The sequence below is a fragment of the Macrotis lagotis genome, chromosome 4 (genome assembly GCF_037893015.1).
Source record: "Macrotis lagotis isolate mMagLag1 chromosome 4, bilby.v1.9.chrom.fasta, whole genome shotgun sequence".
Classification (NCBI taxonomy): Eukaryota; Metazoa; Chordata; class Mammalia; order Peramelemorphia; family Peramelidae; genus Macrotis; species Macrotis lagotis.
Window position 1 is genome coordinate 166,641,011 of NC_133661.1, and position 6,000 is coordinate 166,647,010.

Here is a 6,000-nt window from a genome sequence, read left to right on the forward strand (position 1 = left end):
AACATTCTTTAATGCTATCACTCAACCACACATTCTGGTTTATTCCTCCCTTCATCTTTTCTATATCATAGACTAATCCAGTGATTAGCATTATATTATGATTTAATCACTTAACATCAATTAGCTTCATAAAGACATATTGTCTGAAGAGATATATAACTAGAGGAAAAGTTACAAAGTATTTATCTCCAACACCTGTAGGCACGTTCTCCCTTGTCCTAGCTCAGTCCCTAGGAACATTGAGGTTATATTTAAAAGAGTTTTTACAAAGCATTCACCCCACTGAGCTTTTTTCTGAATGCAACATCATCAAAGAACTGACTTACTTCCTATGATGATCTACTGTTGATTGCGTCTCATAGGTAGTTGGTTCCTCAGGGCTATCCTTCTCATTAGGCTGGGCTTCTGGGTCACTCTGATATGAATTCCAGTCTAATGGAAGTTTACTCTTTCGGCTTTTTGTTTTTTTAGTTTTTGCAAGGCAATGGGATTAAGTGACTTGCCCAAGACCACCCAGCTAGGTAATTATTAATTGTCTGAGGCCGGATTGGAACTGACTCCAGGGCTGGTGCTCTATCCACTGTGCCACCTAGCTGCCCCCGCTTTCGGCTTTTTAAGGCTCTCATGATCGTAGTTGTGTCCCACAGTCATTTATTTAAGAGAGAAATGATACAACAGACACAGACACAGCTGCAGGGTCATTTGCTCATGAGGTTCAGGTAAGGAGAGAAGGTCTCAGATGACCTTTCCACCTGGAATTTACAACTGTTATTGCCTTGCCTGCCATTAGGAGAAAAAAAATCAGTATAACCAGATAGTCTTTTTTAGTAGGTCTACCTGTTATTAATTCAGCTATCATTTGACATACTTGCCTTTGCTAATCAGATAGAAAATAGTCAAAGAAAACTTGCATATGCTTTGAAACAAAGGTAAACCTTATAATAAGCATGCCCAGGAGTTTACCTAACCTCCAGTGAAGTGTCAGAGCAAGAAAACACTATACATGACTGAAGGATGGATCTTCCATTGACCAGTTCTGTTACATTTTATTTGCACTTTGCATTTGCTTATCTGTTTTCAGTCTTTAAATGAATATATTAATGCCTATTATGAGTCAGACACTGGAACACTAACTGTTGGGGGATGCAATGAAAAATAAATTGCAGTCATCACTCTCAAGGAGTTCACAGTCTAATGGGGCTATTTTAATTGCTCAGTGGTATCCAACTCTTCATGACTCGATTTGGGGATTTTCTATGCACATATACTGAAGTAGTTTGCCATTTCCTTCTCTAAGTCATTTTATAGATGAGTTTGAGGTAAACAGGGTTAGGTGACTTAATTAGGATCATGCAATTAGTAAATGTCTGAGGTCAGATTTAATCTAAGGAAGATAGGCCTTCTTGACTCCAGACTCAGTTCTCTATCCAAAGCACCATCTGGCTGTCCTGTCTACTGGAGAAACTACATGAAAACAATCATGTATAAACAAATACATATAATATACATATATATATATATATACATACATATTGTCAATATTATATTTCATGTATATATGATACAGTGTATTAGTGACAGATTAAAAGGATTTACAAACATGGAAATAATCAACAGATGGAACACCACAAACATTAAGGGAAGATCAGTAAAGGCTTCCTGTAGAAGTCTTTCTAGGGATTTTAGCTGGGACTTGAAGGAGGTCAGGGAAGCCAGAAGTTCAGAGCTGGGAAAGGCAAAGAATTTCAGGCATGAGGGACAACCAGTGAGAATTTGCAGTGAGGATATGGAGTGTTTTGTTCAATGAACAATGAGGTCAGAGTCACTGTATTGCAAGGTATAGGGACAATAGAATGGGGTATAAGGTATTAAAAGATTGGAAGAGAATTTTACATTTGATCCTGGAGGTGACAAGGAGGCTCCAGAGTTTATTAAATAGAGGATGAAATGTCCAGACCTGCACATCAGTGAGATCACTTTAGCAGCTAATTAAAGGATATACCAGAAAGACTAACCAAAAGGCCCAATGGATAGAGTACTGGGCCTGAAGTCAGGAGCTCTCACCTTCATGAGTTCAAATCTGGCCTTAGATACTACCTGTGTGATCCTGGGCAAGCCACTAAACCCTGTTTGTCTCAGCTCCTCATCGGTAAAATGAGGAGAAGGAAATGACTATTTACAGGAACTTTCCCAAGAAAACCCCAGATGGAGTCACAGAGTCAGGTATGACTGAAATGAGTGGACAACACCAAAAACCCTCAAGGAGCTTTCTACCAGGGTGTAGGACAGAGACATATGATACAGATAATAAATGAGTTCTAGTCCACAAGATAGAGTGTGATAGAACAACAGTGAGACCCAGACAAAATGCTCTAGAAAATTTTTAGGAGAATAAAACAACACTTTTAAGTAGGTTGGAGAGGAAGGGTTGTTCAAGGGAGGCTTGATATAAGCAAGAGACAGTTCCTGTCCTAAACCTAAAAGAAAAAGAATTCTGAAAGTCCAGGTAAAGGGGTAGACGATGGCCTGTCAAAGTTAGGAAGCAGCTAGTAGGACAGTGTGGTGGAAAAGAGAGAATGCAAAGAAGAGTAATGAGAAAGAAGGCAGTCTTCTTGAGGATCAATATCTGTTGCCTGCCTCCAAATAAGCCTGTCTGTTCTTTCTCTTACTATTGATATGTTTATTTTTAGAAACTTGACAAAAGTGAAAGCTTTAATTTAAAATTCCAGAATGGGAAAGATACAATTACAACCACTATTTTTATTAATTGCATAGAGTATCTCTTGTCACCACACACCAGTGTAAATAACCCTTTGTATTCTTTAGATACTTCCCATTTTAAGGACAAATGACAGTCTATTTAATAACAAATATTTATCAAATGCCTATTCAGGACTTAGCATTGTATTAGTCACATTGTATCAGTGACAGATTAAAAGGATTTACAATACATGGAAAAAAGTGGGTGTTAGTAGATTGTAGTCTATTGTAGGAAAGAATTTAAAAGAATTTAAAAAACATTCTCAAAGACATATATAACTAGAAAAGGAGATGATCCTGTTATGAAGAATGAATGATGGGGCGGCTCGGTGGTGTAGTGGATAAAGCACCAGCCCTGGAGTCAGGAGGACCTGGGTTCAAATCCGGTCTCAGATACTTAATAATTACCTAGCTGTGTGGCCTTGGGCAAGCCACTTAACCCCATTTGCCTTACAAAAAAGAAAAAAAAAGAATGAATGACAGACAATAGATAGAAAGTCCAGTTGCTGCAATGGTACCTCCAAAATGCAGATGAACTAGAGATAGACTTGTTCCTCTTTTTCTGGTTACCCTATGCACAAGAATCCAATTAGGATGAGAAGGACTAGAAAGATGGGAATCTTTCCTAATAGTTAGGATGCTCAAATCAATGACAACATGGATCTCTCTAAGTAGATAGAGTTAGGAATATTAAAAGGTAAAATAGTCTAATTAATAAAGGTGTTAGGGGGCAGCTAGGTGGCATAGTGGATAAAGCACCGGCCCTGGAGTCAGGAGTACCTGGGTTCAAATCTGGTCTCAGACACTTAATAATTACCTAGCTGTGTGGCTTTGGGCAAGCCACTTAACCCCACTTGCCTTGCAAAAAAAAAAAAAAAACCCTAAAAAACAAAAAAACAAAACAAAAAACAATAAGGGTGTTAGATTTTGAGGCAGAAAGATGAGGGTTCAAATTCCCCATAGACACTTACTAGCTGTAAGCCCAGGACAAGACCCATAACCTTCTTTGGTCTGTTTCCTCATCTGTGAAATGATGAGGTTGAACTCAACGATTTCGCCTGTCCCAGCTCTGTCTATGAAGTCATCAGTATACAGCATAATCCTATATAATACATAGTCCCTGTCTTCAAAAAGCTTGCAAACATGTATGAATGAATGAAACAAATAAGCACATATTAATTGCCTATGTGCTGAGCACTATATTAAGCACTCTGCAAATATCTCATTTTATCTTTGTAAGAAACTAGGAAGATGTCGGTGCTGTCATTTCATAGCGGAGGAAACTGAGACAAACAGAATAACTGACAAGGATCATTTAACAGGGTTACGTGTCTGAAGTCACATTTGAACCTGGATCCTACTGACTTCAGGCACAGCACCCTACCCTCCATAATATTTAATAAGGACAATCAAATAGAAGGAAAAATGAATTTAAAAAAAAGACTTGAATTTGAGTTCTTGGCCTATCACATAATAATTATATGATCTGTGATCATTTCACTTAAATTTTTAGAGTTTATGCTTTCTCACCTGTTAAAAAAAGGATAATGCCATTTGTACTACCATCATACTACGCTCCAAAAGCCATGGATGCAATCCTAGAATATAAGCTTCCAAAATGCAATAACCACTTCCTTTTCATTTTTGTAATCTCTAATTTATAGAATAATACCTTCCATTTAGAAGAAGTTTAATAAATTCCTGTTGATACTTCCTTTCCTGAAGTCAGATGCAGGACTACAGAAATGGAATATCAAATATAAAGTAAAACATGATCAATTCCCCAAACTTCTCATTTTCTCTTTCTTTTAAAAATTTTGAAAAAAAAACAAAAAAATTAAAAAATTTTTGTCACAGGGAGCTAAGGAAAGATAGAGACAGAAATAAAAAAATGTAAAGTAAAAAAATGAAATTTAGATACTTCAACCTAAATTAATCTATGTATTCAGTTCTATAACAAACTATGAAAAATTATTTTATAGAACTAGAACAAAATATTAAAAATATAAAGGTAATTAACAAAAAAAATAAGGTAGTTTAGCTATACCAGATCTAAAACTATATTATGAAGTAGCAATCATCAAAACTATTTGGTACTCTCTAAGAAATAAAGCAGTGAATCAATGGAATTAGATTAGTATCAAAAGACACAGTCATAAGTAACTATAGTTATCTACTATTTGATAAACCAAAAACTCCAGTTTCTGGGGAGAAGAACTCACTATTTAGCAAAACTTCTGGGAAAACTGAAAAATGATATGACAGAAACTAGGCATAGACCAACATCTCATCCCCCTTACCAAGATGGGGCCGAAAAGGGTACATGAATTAGACATAATGGGAGATACCATAAGCCAATTAGAAGAGCAAGGAATCATTTACCTGTCATTTCCATAGAGAGGAGAAGAATTTATGACTAAACAAGAGCTAGAGAACATCATGAAATGCAAAATTGATAATTTTGATTACATTCAATCAAAAAGGTTTTGCACTAACAAAATTAATACAACAAAGATTAGAAGGAAAGCAGAAAGCTGGGGACAATTTTTACAGTGTTTCTGATAAAAGTCTCATTTCTAAAATATATATAAAGAACTGATCATATATATATAAGAATACATGTTATTCTTTAATTGATAGTCTAAGGATAAGTACAGACAGCTTTCAGATGAAGAAATTAAAGCTATCTTTTTCATATGCTCTTGATCACTATTAATTAAAGGAATGCAAATTTAAAAAAACTTTGAGTTACTACCTCACATTATCAGATTGGCTAATATGACAGAAAAGGGAAATGTTGGAGGGGGCATGGAAAAACTGGGGCACCAATGTATCATTGATGGAGTTATGAATTGATCTAATCATTCTGAGAGGAATTTGGAATTGTGCCTAAAGGGCTATAAAACTGCACATATTCTTTCATTCAGCAATTCCACTATTAGTTTTGCTTTCCAAAGAGATCACAAAAAAGGGGAAAAGATCCACATGTGTAAAAATATTCATAGCAGTTCTTTTTTGTGATGGCAAAGAACTATAAATAGACAGAATGCACATCAATTAATAAATGACTGAACAATATATAATGGAATATTATTGATCTATAAGAAATGGTGGGGGGGGTGGCTGGGTGGCGCAGTGGATAAAGCACTGGCCCTGGAGTCAGGAGTACCTGGGTTCAAATCCAGTCTCAGACACTTAATAATTACCTAGCTGTGTGGCCTTGGGCAAGCCACTTAACCC

General features: G+C 36.2%; 1 long non-coding RNA gene across 2 annotated transcripts in view; it reads right to left on the reverse strand.

Moving 5' to 3' along the window:
- LOC141520076 (uncharacterized) overlaps window positions 1-3,778 on the reverse strand; it is a 40,185-nt gene extending 36,407 nt beyond the window's left edge. For both annotated transcript variants that reach the window (XR_012477535.1, XR_012477536.1), the window contains exon 1: window positions 3,732-3,778. This is a non-coding gene — a long non-coding RNA (uncharacterized LOC141520076). The remainder of the gene's footprint in view (window positions 1-3,731) is intronic.
- Window positions 3,779-6,000: the final 2,222 nt, after the last annotated feature.